Raw genomic sequence first — 19,937 nt, 5'->3', positions numbered from 1 at the left:
ATGGTTTGGCTACTTCTATTTTAACTTACCCCCAGAGAAGAATTCAGAGCAACACTGCTCAGTACTGCTATATAATGTCCTCCATGCTTTAGCTACTTCTAGTTTACCTTACCCCCAGAGAAGAATTCAGAGCTACACTGCTCAGTACTGCTATATAATGTCCTCCATGCTGCACCTGCTCCTATTTTATCATACCCCAGAGATGAATTCACAGCTATATTGCTCAGCGCTATTGTATAGTTACAATTAACAAAGCAACTGTAATTAATTAAAATTATAAAAAAATATACACTAAAATTCAAATTCCCCAAAATCCAAATTTTTCACAATTCAATTCATGTGAATTCCAGAAAAACAAAGGTCAAGTGCTGGGTTTTGAGAACTAGAAGGGGTTTCATAAAAATATTTGGTACTCACCCGTCCTCGGAGCTCCCCACACCTATACCACCACCAATGCTGCTTTGATTACCTCCTCTGTTTCTGTCTTTTATCCTCACCCTTTTTTTTTCTGGGCTTCCAGCTTGGCCGTTCTTTATTAAGCTCCATACTGTGATGGGATGCACATCATTGAAGTCAATCTGTGCATAGTGCCCCCCGAAACCATATGAGGGGCGAGTCACATCAGTAATGTCAATCATCTATGCTCCACCTGACTGCATGTGGTCTGGTGAAGAAGAGCAGTACTGGAAATATGAAAAAAAGATGAAGATAGAGGAGCGAAGGAGGAAAATAGAAGACAAATGAGCAAATTAGAGAACCAGTAGGGGTCTGGAGACATATGCAGAGGGCCGAAGAGAGGTTATTACAACACTTTTTTAACCTCTTCCTGGCAGACTTGATTATTAGTATCAATTTAATTAAATGCAGATTGAAATTACATGACGATTTTGAGCGAATCTGCCTTTATAGAAACAGGAGAGTAGGAATCACTCAAATCGGTGTGTGCTGTGTATGGGAGACATCATAGCAGCTAGTCTGCACCCACTAGCTCAGAGACAACTGAAAATTAGAAAAGCAGCCTGTAGAGGGGAAAACTAGTGAAAAATGCAGAATACAAGACATATAATGGCCACAAATAGTGTTAGTCTTCATGTACACACATGATGGATTATTCTGAAATGGCAGATTCACTTTATGTTATTATATGCAATTTGCACATTGGCCACTTTTTCATGAATGAGGTTGTCGGAGCACAGATCCAGTTTTCCTTTACAAGCAATTACCGGCAAATATTGCTACGTTGTGAATTATGTAGGATCCATACTGAAATATGACCATGCAAATGTAGAAGCAAGCTCATAGCCTTAGCGACTTACATTGCCGATGCACAACTGAGGAAAATGAATTCTAAACATGATCATGGGCGAGAAGACTTAATATTTACCACCCCAGGTGAAACACTGTATAATGCAAAGTGCAACAATGTAACATAAATCTCCCGCTAATGAGCAAGTGACAGACTGCCCGCCGCTTGCTAATTACTCATGCGCTGAATGACATAGCTTCATACCAGGGCGCTGCACTGTACTGTCTTGTAGAACATGCTTTATGTCTGGATTATTTTATATGCACGCTGCAGATTTTATGTTTAGTTTACATTTTTTCTTGCCTTTTATCCACCCATACGTTCTAATCTCCAGGCATGACAGCAAATCTCCTGCTCCTGAGCATCTTGTATAGTTTTTACCTGTAACATAAATGCGGGGCTAAATTGCTCTTCGGAAAGCAGAGCTTTATGTTCTTTTTGAGCAACCGCAGGTTTATCCTTTTTTATTGTTCTCTATCTATTACCTTAGATTTTTACATTTCGCACTAACTAGAAAGCGGAGGGAACAATATAAGACTCATCTGTAGTAAAGGAGAGGATTTATGATGATTTGGGCGGTTAACGGCTTTGTTGTGCTAAGATAATGGCGCTCGATCCATCATCTGTTCTATGAGAAAGTGGAAAAGACCAAAGCGGAGAGAAAATCAGCAACTTTACTGATTCTTGGCAGAGAGCGGAGTCAGGTCTAGTACTGGAGACACAAATACCGGAGATCTGTCCGGGCTGCCGAGAAAAACCCTAATATATGAGAGAACAATGCTACAATAAATGCCTGCAAGAAGCTTATAAAAAGAAGAAAGCGTCCAGCAGACAGAAATAATTTGCATCACTTATGCCATAATCTGCCTCTGAGCTGAAAAATGAAAATCTGACAAGTGGGCGTGGTCTGGAAACTGCTGCAATAACCATAAAGCAAGAGGCCGGACTATCTATAAAACTTTGATTTGTTAGAACAATTCCTGGAATTCGCATATACCAATGTCCATACAGTAGATTCCCCATAAACTTCAATATATGACATACATATGCCCCAGACTATAGATGACCATTCGGCGTCAGGTGGGACGAAGGTGTGCCGAAACGCGCGTCGGGGTCGGTGTGCAACACACAGAGTTACAGACCGCCAGGTATTGAGATTTTTCCCCGTTCTATGCTGTGCCTAATTGATTTATAGGGCAAAATTATATATTAGCTTGTACTTATACCCTCTAGACATCCATTTGGTTAAGATATATACCTCTATGTCCACTCTGAGCATTTTTACTTGCACCTGCAATTTTTTAAGTGTATGAGATCTGCAGCTTTATCTGGTCATTGACCTTATATGTAATTGAATATTGATAGGGCTGCAATGCACTTTTCGCACTTTTTGTACCAGAGTATGTGGGTATAATACAGTACATATTTTAAATCTTGCACACAGCATTGATATACTATGGTTTATTTTGATCCTTTGTTGTTTTCTTGCATTTGTACTTTATATGGATGTATTACGTATTTTTAATTGTGGTTTTTTTATATGCCCGTGTGTGCACTTTTTGTCTCAGTGCCACCAAGAACCAATGACGTGTCTAATAAAGGTTTTTTTAGTCTGACATATTGTTTGGCTAATTCTTTATTTTTTGTACATATGACCTATGTGTTCAGTTTTTTTGGGGAGTTTATAAAACTTCCATTTGGCATCAACTTTGCATTTTAGTTTATTTTCCATAAAGATTTACCAACATTTAATTTTTATTCCATAAATCAGTAGTATACATGAAAATGAGCAACTAGAACTCGGCTTTATTCTGATCTTTAATTCTCAATAAAGGGTTAAATTCTGGATTTTCTCATTACTGAGATGACAGTTAGTGCTTTTGAGAACCTATGGAGAAGGGTGGATACATTCTTCTGCAAGCTCTCCGGATAGAATAGTTACACTTCTCCATAGAACTTTATAAGCACCAACTGTCATCCCCTATCTCAGTAATGGGAAAGTCTGTGTCCACTGAAGACAAATTTAACCCATAAACTGAGAATTTTAATAAAGAAAGATCAGTCCATGAGGATAAAAACAGATTTTTTTTAATAAGATATTTTACAAACTTTCTTATTTTCACGTGAATTATTAATTTATGAGAAAAAAAACATGGGTATTCTTTAATTAGTAGTTAGTAAACTTTTTGGTGGCTACTTATATAACAATATATTCCCTCATTTGCATTCAGGACCTGGTAAATCTAGGAGTCAGCCTCTTAAAGGGGTAGTTCAAGAACTGATTTGCTTTGCATAAGATTTTACTATCAGATGGGGTGAGTGTCCAACACCTGGCACCCACACGGCTCAGATGTTTGCAGCACCTGCAAAGACCGACTGTAAACAAAGTTGCACAGCTCCGCACACAGTGTAGTGGCCACTCTTGATACTGCAGCTGAGCTCCTACTGAAGTGAATGTGATTTAAGCTGCAGTACCTGTGAATGGCCACTATATACTGTTTGGCCCTGCGGTGTTCCAGCTCCATGCACCATGTAAAGCAGATGCAGGACTTGCAAACAGCTGATCGGTGGGAGTACTGGCAGGCCTGTATTTACCACTTGGCACCTCACCTATGGCGGCGGGTTGCGGGGGGCAGCGCCTAGATCAAGATTTAATTTTTTTTTTTTTAAATAAATCTTCCCTCCCTTTCTCCAAACTCTATAAGAAAACTGGAGTCTTTGCAGAGAGGAGGGATGGGGGGGAAGGGGGGGACATCTCTAAGGATCATTTGTATTGGCATCTCTAAGACGCTGATACAAATGATCCCCCATGCGCGGGCGGCAGCATACACACAATCCTGACATCTCGGCAGCGCAATTAGCTTACCTTATCACACGACACTGACGACACTGCAGAGCGCTGCAGAGGAGGAGAAGTCGCTGGAGTCGGGAGCAGGTAAGCGCTCACAGAGCCGAAGTTGCAGGGACAGCATGCGGTGGGCTCAAGGTGCAGAAGAGGCAAGACGCTCAGTATACGTGGGATAACCATGAAAAATGGGGCAGCGTGGGATGTGCTCGAAATGGAAAAGGGATCAGTGTGGGGTGGGTCCGGTATGGAAAAGGGGACAGTGTGGGGTGGGCTCAGTATGGAAAAGAGGGCAGCGCGGGGTGACCTCGGTATGGAGAAGGGGGCCGCGTGGGGTGGCCTCAGTATGGAGAAGGGAGCTGTGTGGGGTGGATCCAGTATGGAAAAGGGAGCAGTGTGGGGTGGGCTCAGTATGGAAAATGGGGCAGCGCAGGGTGGCCTCAGTATGGAGAAGGGGGCCGCGTGGGGTGGCCTCGGTATGGAGAAGGGGGCAGCATGGGGTGGCCTCGGTATGGAGAAGGGGCAGCAAGGAATGGGCTCAGAAAAGAAAAGGGGGAAGTGTGGGGTGGCCTCAGTATGGAGAAGGCAGCTGTGTGGGGTGCGTCCGGTATGGAAAAGGGAGCGGTGTGGGGTGGGTTCAGCATGGAAAATGGGGCAGCGCAGGGTGGCCTCGGCATGGAGAAGGGGGCAGCGTGGGGTGGCCTCGGCCTCGGTATGGAGAAGGGGGCAGCATGAGATGGGCTCAGAAAATAAAAGGGGGATGTGTGGGGTGGGCTCAGTATGGAAAAGGGGGCAGTGCAGGGTGGCCTCGGTATGGAGAAGGGGGCTGTGTGGGGTAGTCTTGGTATGGAGAATGGGGCAGCGTGGGGTGGCCTCGGTATGGAGAAGGGGCAGCATGGGATGGGCTCATAAAAGAAAAGGGGAATGTGTGGGGTGGGCTCAGTATGGAAAAGAGGGCAGCGTAGGGTGGCCTCGGTATGGAGAAGGGGGCAGCGTGGGGTGGCCTCGGTATGGAGAAGGGGGCAGCATGAGATGGGCTCAGAAAATAAAAGGGGGATGTGTGGGGTGGGCTCAGTATGGAAAAGGGGGCTGCGCAGGGTAGCCTCGGTATGGAGAAGGGGGCTGCGTGGGGTGGCCTTGGTATGGAGAATGGGGCAGCGTGGGGTGGCCTCGGTATGGAGAAGGGGGCAGCATGGGATAGGCTCATAAAAGAAAAGGGGGATGTGTGGGGTGAACTGAGTATGAAAAAGGGGGCAGCGTGGGGGCTCAGTATGGAGAAAGGGCAACATGGGCTAAGTATGGAGTAATGAGGGAAACAGTTTGAGAAGGAGGCAGCATGGGGTGGGGATGGGGTGGAGCTTGTAGTTCATAAGTAAGTAGGGTGAAGTGGGTATAATTCATAAGAGGGAATGATGTGGTGGTTATAGTATGTAAGGGGGGATGGTATGGTAGTCATGGCATATAAGGAATGATGATGTGGTGGTCCTAGTATATAAGGAAGGGGGCGGTATGGAGGTCACAGTATATAAAGGGGGACGATGCGGAGGTCATAGTATATAATGAGGGACGATGTTCATATTCAAAAATGCTGCATCAAGTCTGTGCCAAAAATGCATTAAAAAAAGGAAAAACCTTCTGAAAAAACACAATAATTAGAGCAGATTGCTATGGCATATTCTTCTGCAAACGTCTATGGAAAAAAATGTTTACTTTACAGAGTAAGTGTACCTTACAAAGGGTTAGCAATGGAGATACTTCAGTCTGCTTATAAATGTAGACACAAAACTGTAACAGAATTTCTATCAAGATCATTTGCCACATTCTCTAACTCCTAGGTGAGTGAAAAATGATTATCTGCACCATCAAGGTTGTGGAAAGAGAGTTGTGCCAAGTAACCTGTTCAGCACAGACCCAGGAGTATGTTTGTTTGCTAGGTTAATTTATGAAACAAATAAAAAAGCTATTTTATTTATTTATTTGTTTGTTTTTTAAAGGATATTTCTGGTCCAAAACCCATCTAAATGTCGCCCAACACACCTTTTTTTTAGTTTTGCACCAACCTCTTTTCCACCGATATACCACTGCTGTACATCGCTGCACTTCCTGCATAAATTTCCAAATTCTCCTGCCCCCCAGCTCTACGATTATTATCCAGCGCTAACTTTGTAGCTATCCACAAATTGGGAAGAATTTTCCGGGAAATATTCTTTTTCCACAAACGGCGACTGTTTGGCAAATATTTGCTGTTATTGAAATCTTCAGAACTCTTTGTCCTCACAAAATATTCTTGAAAGTTTTTCTACATGATACATTCCAGCTTTTAGCTGCTGGCAGAGATTTGCACAGAAATTATTTCATTTTTGCATAAAGACTGAAATAAAAAAAAAAAAAGAAGTTTCTTGTTTCCGAGGTAACCAAGAGGCAAGTTTATATTTTACTGCTGTTTTTAAGCTTTTGAAATTGCATGTTCAAGTTCTGCTTTGTCTAGGGATTGGTGACAGAAATAACAATTAGTCATACGGACAAATATGCACAAGAGCGATCTCCAAAGGAAAGAAGCGGGAATAGGTCACTGGGGTATTTAAAGTGACCTGTAATAACTCCATGCCCAATCATGCAATGAATAACAGTTATTATGTAGATATCATTTACATAAATATTAAGTCCTTGTGTAAACACATTACCTCCTGTATTATACTCCAGAGCTGCACTCACTATTCTGCTGGTGCAGTCACTGTGTACATACATTACATTACTGATCCTGAGTTACCTCCTGTATTATAGTCCAGAGCTGCACTCACTATTCTGCTGGTGCAGTCACTGTGTACATACATTACATTACTGATCCTGAGTTACCTCCTGTATTATACTCGAGAGCTGCACTCACTATTCCGCTGGTGCAGTCACTGTGTACATATATTACATTACTGATCCTGAGTTACATCCTGTATTATACTCCAGAGCTGCACTCACTATTCTGCTGGTGCAGTCACTGTGTACATACATTACATTACTGATCCTGAGTTACCTCCTGTATTATACTCCAGAGCTGCACTCACTATTCTGCTGGTGCAGTCACTGTGTACATATATTACATTACTGATCCTGAGTTACATCCTGTATTATACTCCAGAGCTGCACTCACTATTCTGCTGGTGCAGTCACTGTGTACATACATTACATTACTGATCCTGAGTTACATCCTGTATTGTACTCAAGAGCTGCACTCACTATTCTGCTGGAGCAGTCACTGTGTACATACATTACTGATCCTGAGTTACATCCTGTATTATACTCCAGAGCTGCACTCACTATTCTGCTGGTGCAGTCACTGTGTACATACATTACATTACTGATCCTGAGTTACATCTTGTATTATACTCCAGAGCTGCACTCACTATTCTGCTGGTGCAGTCACTGTGTACATACATTACATTACTGATCCTGAGTTACCTCCTGTATTATACTCCAGAGCTGCACTCACTATTCTGCTGGTGCAGTCACTGTGTACATATATTACATTACTGATCCTGAGTTACATCCTGTATTATACTCCAGAGCTGCACTCACTATTCTGCTGGTGCAGTCACTGTGTACATACATTACATTACTGATCCTGAGTTACATCCTGTATTATACTCCAGAGCTGCACTCACTATTCTGCTGGAGCAGTCACTGTGTACATACATTACATTACTTATCCTGTACTGATCCTGAGTTACATTATGTATTATACTCCAGAGCTGCACTCACTATTCTGCTGGTGCAGTCACTGTGTACATACATTACTTATCCTGTACTGATCCTGAGTTACCTCCTGTATTATACTCCAGAGCTGCACTCACTATTCTGCTGGTGCAGTCACTGTGTACATATATTACATTACTGATCCTGAGTTACATCCTGTATTATACTCCAGAGCTGCACTCACTATTCTGCTGGTGCAGTCACTGTGTACATATATTACATTACTGATCCTGAGTTACATCCTGTATTATACTCCAGAGCTGCACTCACTATTCTGCTGGAGCAGTCACTGTGTACATACATTACATTACTTATCCTGTACTGATCCTGAGTTACATTATGTATTATACTCCACAGCTGCATTCACTATTCTGCTGGTGCAGACACTGTGTACATCTGTCAAACGCACGCCGCCTAAGTTCAGATAGGGCGAGACCGGTTACATGAATTTGTTGGAATCCTGGGGGAACCGTTACTCAGGGCGACCATAGGCTGCAGCTTCTCTTAGGCACACGATAGATTCAGTTGCTGACCAGACACATCTGACAAGAGTCCTCATAAATGGTAGAACAGTAACATTTAATGAGGCACGGCCAATGCAATGCAAATGTCTCTTTGAGCAACAGGCTCCAGTAATAACAGTACAGTCTCCTTTGCAGCACAGTAGTACACAGTCTATTATCTGGTAGCACAGTACAGCACAGTTTTAATGCATACACAACCACAGACCTTTCCTTCACAAGGACTCAATAGTACACAGCATTCTTTATCCTGCATGGAGATGGAGGGGTGAGGGTGTGATGAGGGAGATGATCTCTATGACAGTCTTTCTTCCAGTCCTTATCTGCCTGGCCGATAATACTCCACACTGTTAGCTCAGGGAGTCTAACTGACCTTTGTTTAGCTTCCCTCCTGACCTGAATTCTGTTCCCTTGACTTCTGTGAGATACAGATCATAAGCCACCTTTCTCTTCGGCTCCAGACAGACAGTAAACAACTTTCCCAAAATCCCCCTGGGGCTCTCCTAAGACATTCCCCTTCTCCTTTGACTGTGTTAACCCCTTTAGTTGCTGGATGCTTCTGGAGCACAGCACTTCCTGTCTCCTGTGCTTGTGTTACTTCTACTAGTTGCTGAATGCTTTTAAAGCAACAGCACTACTTCTGCATGTCACATATACATTATGTTACTGATCTTGTACTGATCCTAAATTATATACTGTATTAAGCTCCAGAGCTGCAATCACTATTTTGCTGGTGCAGTCACTGTGTACACACATTACATTACTGATCCTGAGTTACATCCTGTATTAAACTCCAGAGCTGCACTCATTATTCTGCTGGTGCAGTCACTGTGTATATACTTTACATTACTTATCCTGTATTGATCCTGAGTTACATTGTGTATTATACTACAGAGCTGCACTCACTATTCTGCTGGTGCAGTCACTGTGTACATACATTACATTACTGATCCTGAGTTACATCCTGTATTATACCCCAGAGCTGCACTCGCTATTCTGCTGGTGCAGTTATTGTGTACACACATCATATTACTGATCCTGTACTGATCCTGAGTTACATCCTGCATTATACTCCAGAGCTGCACTCACTATTATACTGGTGGAATCACTGCGTACATACATTACATTACTGATCCTGAGTTACATCCAGTATTATACCCCAGAGCTGCACTCACTATTCTGCTGGTGCAGTCACTGTGTACATACATTAAATTACTGTTCCTGTACTGATCCTGAGTTACATCCTGTATTATACTCCAGAGCTGCATTCACTATTCTGCTGGTGCAGTCACTGTGTACATACATTAAATTACTGTTCCTGTACTGATCCTGAGTTACATCCTGTATTATACTCCACAGCTGCACTCACTATTCTGCTGGTGGAGTCACTGTATACATACATTACTGATCCTGAGTTACATCCTGTATTATACACCAGAGCTGCACTCACCATTCTGCTGGTGCAGTCACTGTGTACATACATTACATTACTGATCCTGAGTTATATCCTGTATTATACCCCAGAGCTGCACTCACTATTCTGGTGGTGCAGTCACTGTGTACATACATTACTGATCCTGAGTTACATCCTGTATTATACACCAGAGCTGCACTCACCATTCTGCTGGTGCAGTCACTGTGTACATACATTACATTACTGATCCTGAGTTATATCCTGTATTATACTGCAGAGCTGCACTCACTATTCTGCTGGTGGAGTCACTGTGTACATACATTACATTACTGATCCTGAGTTATATCCTGTATTATACTGCAGACCAGCACTCACTATTCTGCTGCTCACTGTGTACATACATTTAGTGATGGGCGAGCACTAAAATGCTCAGGTGCTCGATGCTCAGGTCGAGCACATTGGAATAGTCGGGTGCTCGACCCGAGCAACGAGCCCAATGTAAGTCTATGGGAAACTCGAGCATTTTTCAGGCAGCTCCCCCCAGCGGTCTGCAGAGCGCCTAAAAATTGCCCAAATCAATGGGAACAGTGCTCAAATGACATGGGAACAGCATGGGGAAGACCCCTTGAAGCATTTCTGACTCCCAGATCACTGCTGTCAGCAACGTGGTCAGAGTATTACACCACCTTTACGGACTCACAATAAAACATACAAAAACGAAACCAAAACGGATTTTCCTGGGAAATATGTTAAGGAACATCCTTTCCAGGGTAATGACTTGTATATAAAGCAAAATAAATACCCAAAAACAAAAATACTTGTCCACACCTTGGGCTGTGTTCACACGTAGTGTTTTGATGTGTTTTTGCACTTTTGCATTGCTTTCAACCAAAACAAATGCATTCACTGGGAAATCTCATTATAACATTTTACAACCTTATCTGGTCAAGTGGTGTGTGAGATATCATCAGACACATCGTGTTTCATTTATGAAGCAGGGACTCTGAAGATCACAAAGCCTGTTTTTATAGGGCCATCAGGCGGCCTTTACTATTTTTAAAGGGCCAGCTGTCGGCCTTCACTATTCTTAGAGAGCCATCAGCCGACTATGTTTTATTGTTCCCATTACTAAAGAGTGGGTCTCCTATACTGTTATAGCATATGCAGTGAGTGGCAGGGTTGCCCAAAATTTGGACGCACCCCAATACCTCTTTAAAAATTTGGATGCACCCCAATACCCATTTGAAGAGACTTAGAGGAGGGCTTCCTGAAAACAATGTTCCCATTATTAGGAAGTAGGTCTCCCATTGTGTTTGCCTATGCAGAGAATGCAAGGGCTTCCAAAAATTGGGAGTAACTCCAATGCCCCTTGGAAGAGACGTGGAGGCGGGCCTCATAAAAAAATGTTCCCATTAAAAAGGATCAGGCCTCCTATACTTGTAATGCCCATGCACTAAGTGTATGGGCTGACAAACATTTACCCCTGGGGGGTATACATGAACATGCTGTATAAAAAAAATTTTTTACAGGCATCATAAACACCCTTTAACCACTTCGCGCCAGAGCCTGTTTTTGCCTTCGTGACCGGGCCAATTTTTTAAATTCTGACCACTGCCAGTTTATGAAGTAATTACCCTGGAACGCTTCAACGTATTCCCCTGATTCTGAGATTGTTTTTTCGTGACATATTGTACTTCATGATAGTGGTAAAATTTCTTCGATATCACTTGCGTTTATTTGTGAAAAAATCGGAAATTTGGCGAAAATTTTGAAAATTTTGCAATTTTCAAACTTTGAATTTTCATGCCCTTAAATCAGAGAGATATGTCACACAAAATAGTTAATAAATAACATTTCCCACATGTCTACTTTACATCAGCACAATTTTGGAACCCAAATTTTTTTTTGTTAGGGAGCTATAAGTGTTAAAAGTTGACCAGCGATTTCTCATTTTTCCAACAAAATTTATAAAAACATTTTTTTAGGGACCACATCATATTTGAAGTCACTTTGAGGGGTCTTTATGACAGAAAATACCAAAAAGTGACACCATTCTAAAAACTGCACCCCTCAAGGTGCTCAAAACCACATTCAAGAACTTTATTAACCCTTCAGGTGCTTCACAGGAATTTTTGGAATGTGGAAGAAAAAAATTAACATTTAACTTTTTTCACAAAAATGTTACTTTAGACCCAATTTTTTTATTTTCACAGGGGTAACATGAAAAAATGGACCCCAAATTTTTTTGTGCAATTTCTCTTGAGCGTGCTGATACCCCATATGTGAGGGAAAACCACTGTTTGGGCGCACGGCAGGGTTCGGAAGGGAAGGAGCGCCATTAGACTTTTTGAATGTAAAATTTGTCTGAATAATTAGCGGACGCCATGTTGCGTTTGGAGAGCTCCTGATGTGCCTAAACAGTGGAAACCCCCCACAAGTGACACCATTTTGGAAACTAGACCCCTTAGGGAACTTATCTAGATGTGTAGTGAGCACCTTGAACCCCAAGGTGCTTCACAGAAGTTTATAATATTGAGCTGTAAAAATAAAATTTTCACATTTTTCCCACAAAACCGTTTTTCATCCCTTAATTTTGCATTATCATAAGGGTAATAGGATAAATTGCACCATGTAATTTGTTGTGCAATTTCTCCTGAACACGCCGATACCCCATATGTGGAGGCAAATTACTGTTTGGGCACATGGCAAGGTTTGAAAGGGAAGGAGTGCCATTTGACTTTTTGAATGTAAAATTTGTTTGAATAATTAGCGGACGCCATGTCACATTTGGGGAGCCCCTAATGTGCCTAAACAGCGGAAACCCCCCACAAGTGCCACCATTTTGGAAACTAGACCCCTTAGGGAACTTATCTAGATGTGTGGTGAGCACCTTGCACCCCCAGCTGCTTCACAGAAGTTTATAATATTGAGCCGTAAAAATAAAATTTTCACATTTTTCCCATAAAAAATGTTTTTCATTCCCTAATTTTGCATTATCATAAGGGTAACAGGATAAATTGCACCATGAAATTTGTTGTACAATTTCTCCTGAGTACGCCGATACCCCATATGTGGGGGAAAACCACTGCTTTGGTGTACGGCAGGGTTCGGAAGAGAAAGAAGCGCTATGTTGGCTGGGATAGGCAGCAGACACCATGTCACATTTGAAGAGCCCCTGACATGCCAAAACAGCAGAAACCCCCACAAGTGACCCCATTTTGTAAACTACACCTCTCAAGGAATTCATCTAGGGAAGTAGTGAGCATTTTTTAATTTTTAAATTAATACCATTGGGCAGTGAAAAAAGCATAATTATATTTTTACCACAAAAAAATGTTTTACCCTCAGATTTTACATTTTCACACAGGGCAATGGGTAAAAATGGTGCCGAAATGTGTCACACAATTTCTTCTAAAAGTGTCAATACCCCATATGTGGCTGTATCGTACCACTTAGCCATACGGCGAGATCTGGGGGGGACGGACTGCTATTTGACAAGTGGAGAACAAATTATTGTAGAATAGGCATTTGGATTTGGGAGCACTAAATTTTCTGAATTTCTTTTGGGGGGCAAGGACCATTTTGCTTTTCCAGAGCCTTTCTGCTACCAGTAACTTGGAAGTCCCTTATATTTTTAACAGATGATGGACCTGAGTGGGGACTAGCTTTTTTTGAGGACTGAGTTGAAGCTTTTATTGGGAACATTTTACGTAACATTTATCCGGCGCTCTAGGCTGAGCACTTACATCGGGGTTTCCATCTAATTTTCCAAGTGATGTAATTCAGATGAAACCCCTGCGGGATCCATTCACTGTAATGAGGCAGCAGAGTTACTCTGGACTCCGTCTGGCCTCTGTTTAGTGGTGTCCTTTTTTTCAGAAGTGCACAAAACTGTGGCCAACCGCACTTTTATGCACGCCTAAAACAAATGACACCGTGGGATCCCAGGCTAGACGGCATCCACAGTGGCCTATATCTGCCTCATTACAGGGAATCTTCCATCATGGGTTCTGGCTGAATCACGTATTTCAGAGATTTACACGGAAACTCTGGTGTAAGTGCTCAGCGCAGAGCACAGGATAAATGTGAGCAGAGCCTTACTGGGATCTTTGGGAGACATAATAAACAAATCAGTAGCAGGTGAATAATATTTGTTTTATTTATTTTTTATGCCGTTCCTCGTGTGATATAACTGATTAGATTACTTTATTCTTCGGGTCGGTGCGATTACAGAGATACCAGATTTATATCGGGTTTTTATGACTGACAGCTGTCACACACTAAAATACGCTTTTTTTGCAAAATCTAGTTTTTGCATCACCATATTTTGAGAGCTATAATTTTTCCATATTTCGGCCGATAGAGTTATGTGACGGCTTGTTTTTTGCGGGACGAGTTGACATTTTTATTGGAACCATTTTTGGGCACGTGACATTTTTTGATCGCTTTCTATTCCGTTTTTTGGGAGGTAAAGTTAACAAAAACAAACACTTCAGGAATTGTTTTTTGAGTTTTTTTTATGCCGTTCTGCGTGTGGTAAAAGTGATCAGGCAGCGTTATTCTTCGGGTCAATACGTTTACACCGATACTACACTTACTGTATTTTTTTATGTTTTGGCGCTTTTACACAATAAAACAATTTTATAGAAAAAAAAATATTTTTTTTGCATTGCTTTATTCTGAGCGCTATAACTTTTTTATTTTTCGGCTGATGGAGCTGTATGGCGGCTTTTTTTTGCGGAACAAGATGACGTTTTCAGCGGTACCATTTTTATTTCTATTCTTCTTTTTGATCGCATTTTTTTCCACTTTTTGTTTGGCAATATGATGAAAAAGCATATTTTTTTGCTCCGTTTTTTATTTCTTTTTATTACGGTGTGCACAGAAGGAGTTAATTAGTGTGACAGTTTTATAGCTCGGGTTGTTTCGGACGCGGCGATTCCAAATATGTGTACTTTTTTTGGTTTTGTAATAATTTACGGATTTATTGGTTTAATATTTTATTTATTTATTTTTATTTATTTTGTGATTTTTTTTTTAATAGTTTAAAAACTTTTTTTTTACTTTTTTTTACATTTTTACTTAGTCCCTGTATGGGACATTAATTTATATTTTTCTGATCACTGATCTCATGTAATGTAATAGACATATATTACATTACATGAGATCTTCCCTGACTGTTTCAGTCAGAGTCTCCTGTCTGGTATCAGCTACATACAGGCTGAAGCCAGACAGGAAGGACACCATATATGGCAGAGCTGGAGGCGGTCATGTGACCTCCAGCTGCCATAGCAACCCCAGGTCCTCAAACGAAACGGAGGTCTTCGGAGGTAAGTAAGACGACCCCCTCTCTTCCTGCTGTCTCCTATTTGCCGCGATCACTATAGATCACAGCATATAGAAGACAGCAAAGGGTTAACATCACTGGGACCTGATCTAATCAGGTCCCGATGATGTACCCTGTCAGAGCTAACGCTCTGCACCGGAATCGCAGTGCTTGCAGGACCCTGGGGGTCCTGAGCACTGCGAAACCACCCACCGTTTTTAAACGTCGGCGCTGCACAGAGCCCGGCAAGCGCCGACGTTTATCTACAGTGGGCGGTCGGGAACCGGTTAAAAAAATTATGTGGGTGTTGCATCACGGACCACGGTCACCCTGGTGATATGGTGGTGGAGGAGAAGGAGGAGGACAAGAGCAAATAGCCAAAATAAGGAAGCGTATACCCATGTCTGGGTGTGAAAAGGTGCATGGGAATACACCTCCCAAGAAAAGACACTGGATTTGAGTTTATGTTACTCTGCTATCATTCGGTGGTGTTGAGAAGTCTGGCCCTATCCAGCCCTTGTTAATTTTTATAAGAGTCAGCCTGTCAGTATTTTCAGTTGACAGGCGGATGCGCTTATCAGTTATAATTCCACCAGCGGCACTAAAAACCCGCTCTGATAAAACGCTGGCGGCAGGGCAGGCCAGGACCTCCAAGGCATAGAGAGCCAGTTCATTCCACGTATCCAGCTTGGATACCCAATAATTATAAGGCACAGAGGAATCATGGAGGACATTGGTACGGTCGGCAAGATACTCCCGCAGCGTCTTCCCAAACTTTTCACTCATTGTGAGAGTACCCTGCGCCTCAGGGCTTGTGCGATGGGAGGGGCTGAGAAAATTCTCCCCGAACTTTGACAGTGTTCATCTGCCTCTGCTGGATTGAAGTTGTGTCTCTCTCGCCTGTACTCCTTGGTTGTCCAATGACGTGTGCCCTCTGCCGCCAGTGTTTTCAGATGGGAATTTTTTTAATAGCTCCGCAGCAAGGGCCTTCTGGTACTGCCCCATTTTTGTAGACCTGTCCGCCTCAGGAATAAGAGATATAAAGTTCTCCTTGTAGCGTGGGTCTAGAAGTTTCACCAACCTGTAATGACTGTCACCCAAAATTTTGAGCACGCGAGGGTCATGGGAAAGGCAGCGTAACATAAACTCAGCCATGTGTGCCAGACTACTTACAGGCAAGACTTCCGTGTTCTCACCAAGAGGATGACTGACCATGCTCTCCTCCTCCTCCTCCTCCTACTCTCTGTCCTCTGGCCATCCATGCTGAACAGACGGTATGACAGCTGTGCAGGTAGTACCGTCTATAGCGCTTGAAACTAGCTCCTGTTCTTCCTCCTCCTCCTCTTCCTCATTGTCCACCAATCCACATTGGGATGAGATGAGGCTGGGCTGTGTATAAACACCCTGTATGGTTCCTTGCTCCATCTCATCATTCTCCGCGTGCAATGCATCCTCTTTGATTGTGAGCAGAGCATTTCAAAAGACAGAGAAGCGGGATGGTGATGCTAATTATGGCGTCATCGCCGCTCACCATCTTGGTGGAGTCCTCAAAGTTTTGGAGGATGGTATATATGTCTGACATCCATGTCCACTCCAGAGGTCTTATGTGTGGAGTCTGAACTGAATACCGACAACCTTGTTGATGCTGGTACTCAACAACTGCCCTCTTCTGCTCACAAATCCTTCCCAACATCTGCAGTGTAGAGTTCCAACTCGTGGGGACATCACACACCAGTCTATGAGCCGGAAGCTGCAAACACTGCTGAAACACAGCAAGGATGGCGGAAGCTGTTACTGACTTTCTAAAATGCACACACAGGCATTGTACTTTAACAAGGAGATCCGTCAGCTCTGGGTAGGATTTGAGAAACCGCTGAACCACGAGGTTAAGTACATGGGCCAGGCATGGTACGTGTGTGAGCTCGCCTCGACTCAGAGCCGCCACCAGGTTCCAGCCATTGTCACACACGACCATGCCTGGCTGTAGGTTCAGCGGTGTGAGCCACAGATCTGCCTGCTCTTTCAGAGCTGTCCACAACTCTTTAGCATTGTGTGGTTTGTCACCTAAGCATATTAGCTTCAGCACAGCCTGTTGCCGCTTGGCCAAGGCAGTGCTGCAGTGCTTCCAGCTTGTGACTGATGTAGGGGGAGGCTGAGGGGGATGAGGTGCAGGAGCTGTAGACCGTGGGGGCAACCCTGATTGACCTAGGGCCCACAAACCTTGGCGTCAGGAGGACGTGTCCCGTCCCAAGGACCGACTGGGTCCCGGCTTCCACTATGTTAACCCAGTGTGCCATCAGCGAGACGTACCGTCCCTGCCCACAAGTTCTTGTCCACAGGTCCGTGGTTAGGTGGACTTTCCCGGTAACTGCGTTGTTGAGGGCACGGCTAATGTTTTGGGACACGTGCTTGTGTAATGCGGGGATGGCACACAGGGAGAAATATTGGTGGCTGGGGACAGAGCACCGAAGGACGGCCGCCTCCATCAGGTTGCGGAATGCTTCTGTCTCCAAAAGGCAATATTTCGAGCGCAAGTGTGGCACCCCTGAGGGTTCGGTCACCACAGAGGTACTGCATCTCACCCAGAGGTGTGGTATCTCACTCTCAGGTAAGGAAGGAGTACAGTCCGGTACCCTAATACCTGAATCTAACACTACACTATTCCAGACCAGCTGGAAGGGCAAGATGTGTCGCGCTTCCTGCTGAGCCCTGTCCCTGGCTGGAGTGGGGGGAACCAAAGTAAGGGGAACCATGTAGTGGGTGTGGGTGGAGGAAGTAAATCAGGGGAACATTAAAAGGAGTGATATAAAAAGATGGTGGAACTATATAGAAGGGTACCGCCACTGTGACATCACCCCTAGCAACGACCGGTCCGGCACCGAGTACCCCACCACCCAGGTGGCGCGTCAACTTGGCGTCACGAACAGGATGAACCGACCCGTTACGCCGGGTCTCGTGCGCCTATAGACTGTGCTTCAATACTGAATGTGGCACCCGCCCCAGAAGAACAGGCGCCATTATGTGTGTGATAAAGGGCGACAAGTAATCTCCTATCGTGGGCCGGGTTCCAGAATGGCACCAAAAGCGGAGCCTGCACCTGCGGCCATATACATAGACTTGTCCATCAGTCTGGGGGAGCCTCCCCCTGGTGTGGCTGACAGCAAGCTGCAATGGAACCGCCCTCGAAAAGGGAGAGGAGTGGAAAATCCTTGGAGACAGGGCAGGGCCACTGGCAGTGGAGACAGAACACACCTGGCAGTCACCATGGACGGAAGCAATGATCAGACTCCCGCCCGTGGCCTGCAGCCAACTGATTCCTTCCTCAACCTGGAGGGGGTTCTGACCAAGCTGTCCCTGGAGGATACTGGGTTCCTCCGTGCCGAGGTACATGAGCTGGGCCGGCGGATGGAAGAAGCCCAGCAGGCCGCCGTCGCTCGGTGGAGGGATGAGCTGCTAGTGAAGCTGACCCGGCAGCGGTCCACGCTGTGTCCCACTATCAGCACCCAGCCCCGGCGGAGCCTGTCCTGGATCTGGAGGCGGCGTGCAATACCAGAGTGGCTGCATTAGCAGGTAAAGACAACATCCCTGCCCCGGGCACCATCAGCGCTGACACCCTCTTAGGCCCCCTGGAAGAAGCACCTGCCCCTTCACCCGGCTGGGTGTACGGGCATACCATGTGGGACTGCTCCGTGAGGGTGGAGGATCAGCAGAGTGCCCCTTTACTGCCCACGCTTGCGCCCCCGGTCACCTGTAAAGGAGAAGAAGAGGAGTACAGGTGGGATAACCCGGAGGGTGGTCTCATGGGGTTCCCGTGGGAGACCCAAGCTGAGGCCCTCAGGAGGGAGGAATACTGCAGCCAGGAGCTCCAGAAGCTGGCAGTGGAGCGGCAGGTGCTGTGGGAATAAATGGAGGCCCGGAACATGGCGTCCAAAACCCGGGCCCGCAAAGCAAGGTCCCCTACATCGAGTCCCAATCTGGAGGGGATAGTCGTAAAATTTGATCTGGACACCGGGTGGGGCTTTGTGAGAGAGCTGAAGATGGACCGGGACGTCTTTGTCAATCGGAGGGACGTTGAGCCCCATCTCCAGAAGGGGCATCCCGGCCGAGACCTTTACCCCGGTGACCATGTCACCTTTAACTGCCACAAGGGCGAGCGCGGGTGGTGTGACCTTCAGATATACCAAGTGGCGAAGGAGAGGAGGGACATGCCCCCGCAGTACGAGGCTGAAAACCTGGCTGGGTCAGCCTGCAGAAACCAGGAGTTCCCCCGGAGGGAGCCCCACTGTTAAACTGTTTGTTGAAAAGACTGTAAATAGTTACCTGGAAGGGTACAACACTGCAAGTTTGAAAAGTTAATTTGTGTGCCTTTAAAGTTTAATAAGTGTACCCGGTAAGGGTAAAAGGACTGTAGGTTTATGGACAGTGAATAACCAAAAAACTTTCCGTTGTATATAGTTGCATTTCTTAAAGTGCCCCTTATTGGTTTTATATGACAAGACTGACCTCAGAACAAAAACCCGTTTGACGTGGCCGAAGACGTCGTCCAACACCTGGATCATCTATGCCGTGCAGCTACGCCCAGGGCCTCTGTTGAGGGTTTTCGGACGGGTCTGTTAGAACCCTCCTGTTTGTTTTTTTATCTTGTGGTGTGCGGTCATGTGACCATCTCCCTTTATATTCCAGCTCCGCCCTCCTGGCTGTGCTGGACTTCAGTGTTCTACTGTCTCTCTAGCCTGGTGCTTCTGTGCCGTTCTCTGTCAAGTTTGCTTGGTCCTCTG

The sequence above is a fragment of the Phyllobates terribilis genome, unplaced genomic scaffold (genome assembly GCF_046119375.1).
Source record: "Phyllobates terribilis strain yellow unplaced genomic scaffold, ASM4611937v1 Scaffold_7__3_contigs__length_470593459, whole genome shotgun sequence".
Lineage (NCBI taxonomy): Eukaryota > Metazoa > Chordata > Amphibia > Anura > Dendrobatidae > Phyllobates > Phyllobates terribilis.
The sequence above is the reverse complement of the archived record's forward strand: the minus strand, read 5'-3'. Positions refer to the sequence as shown.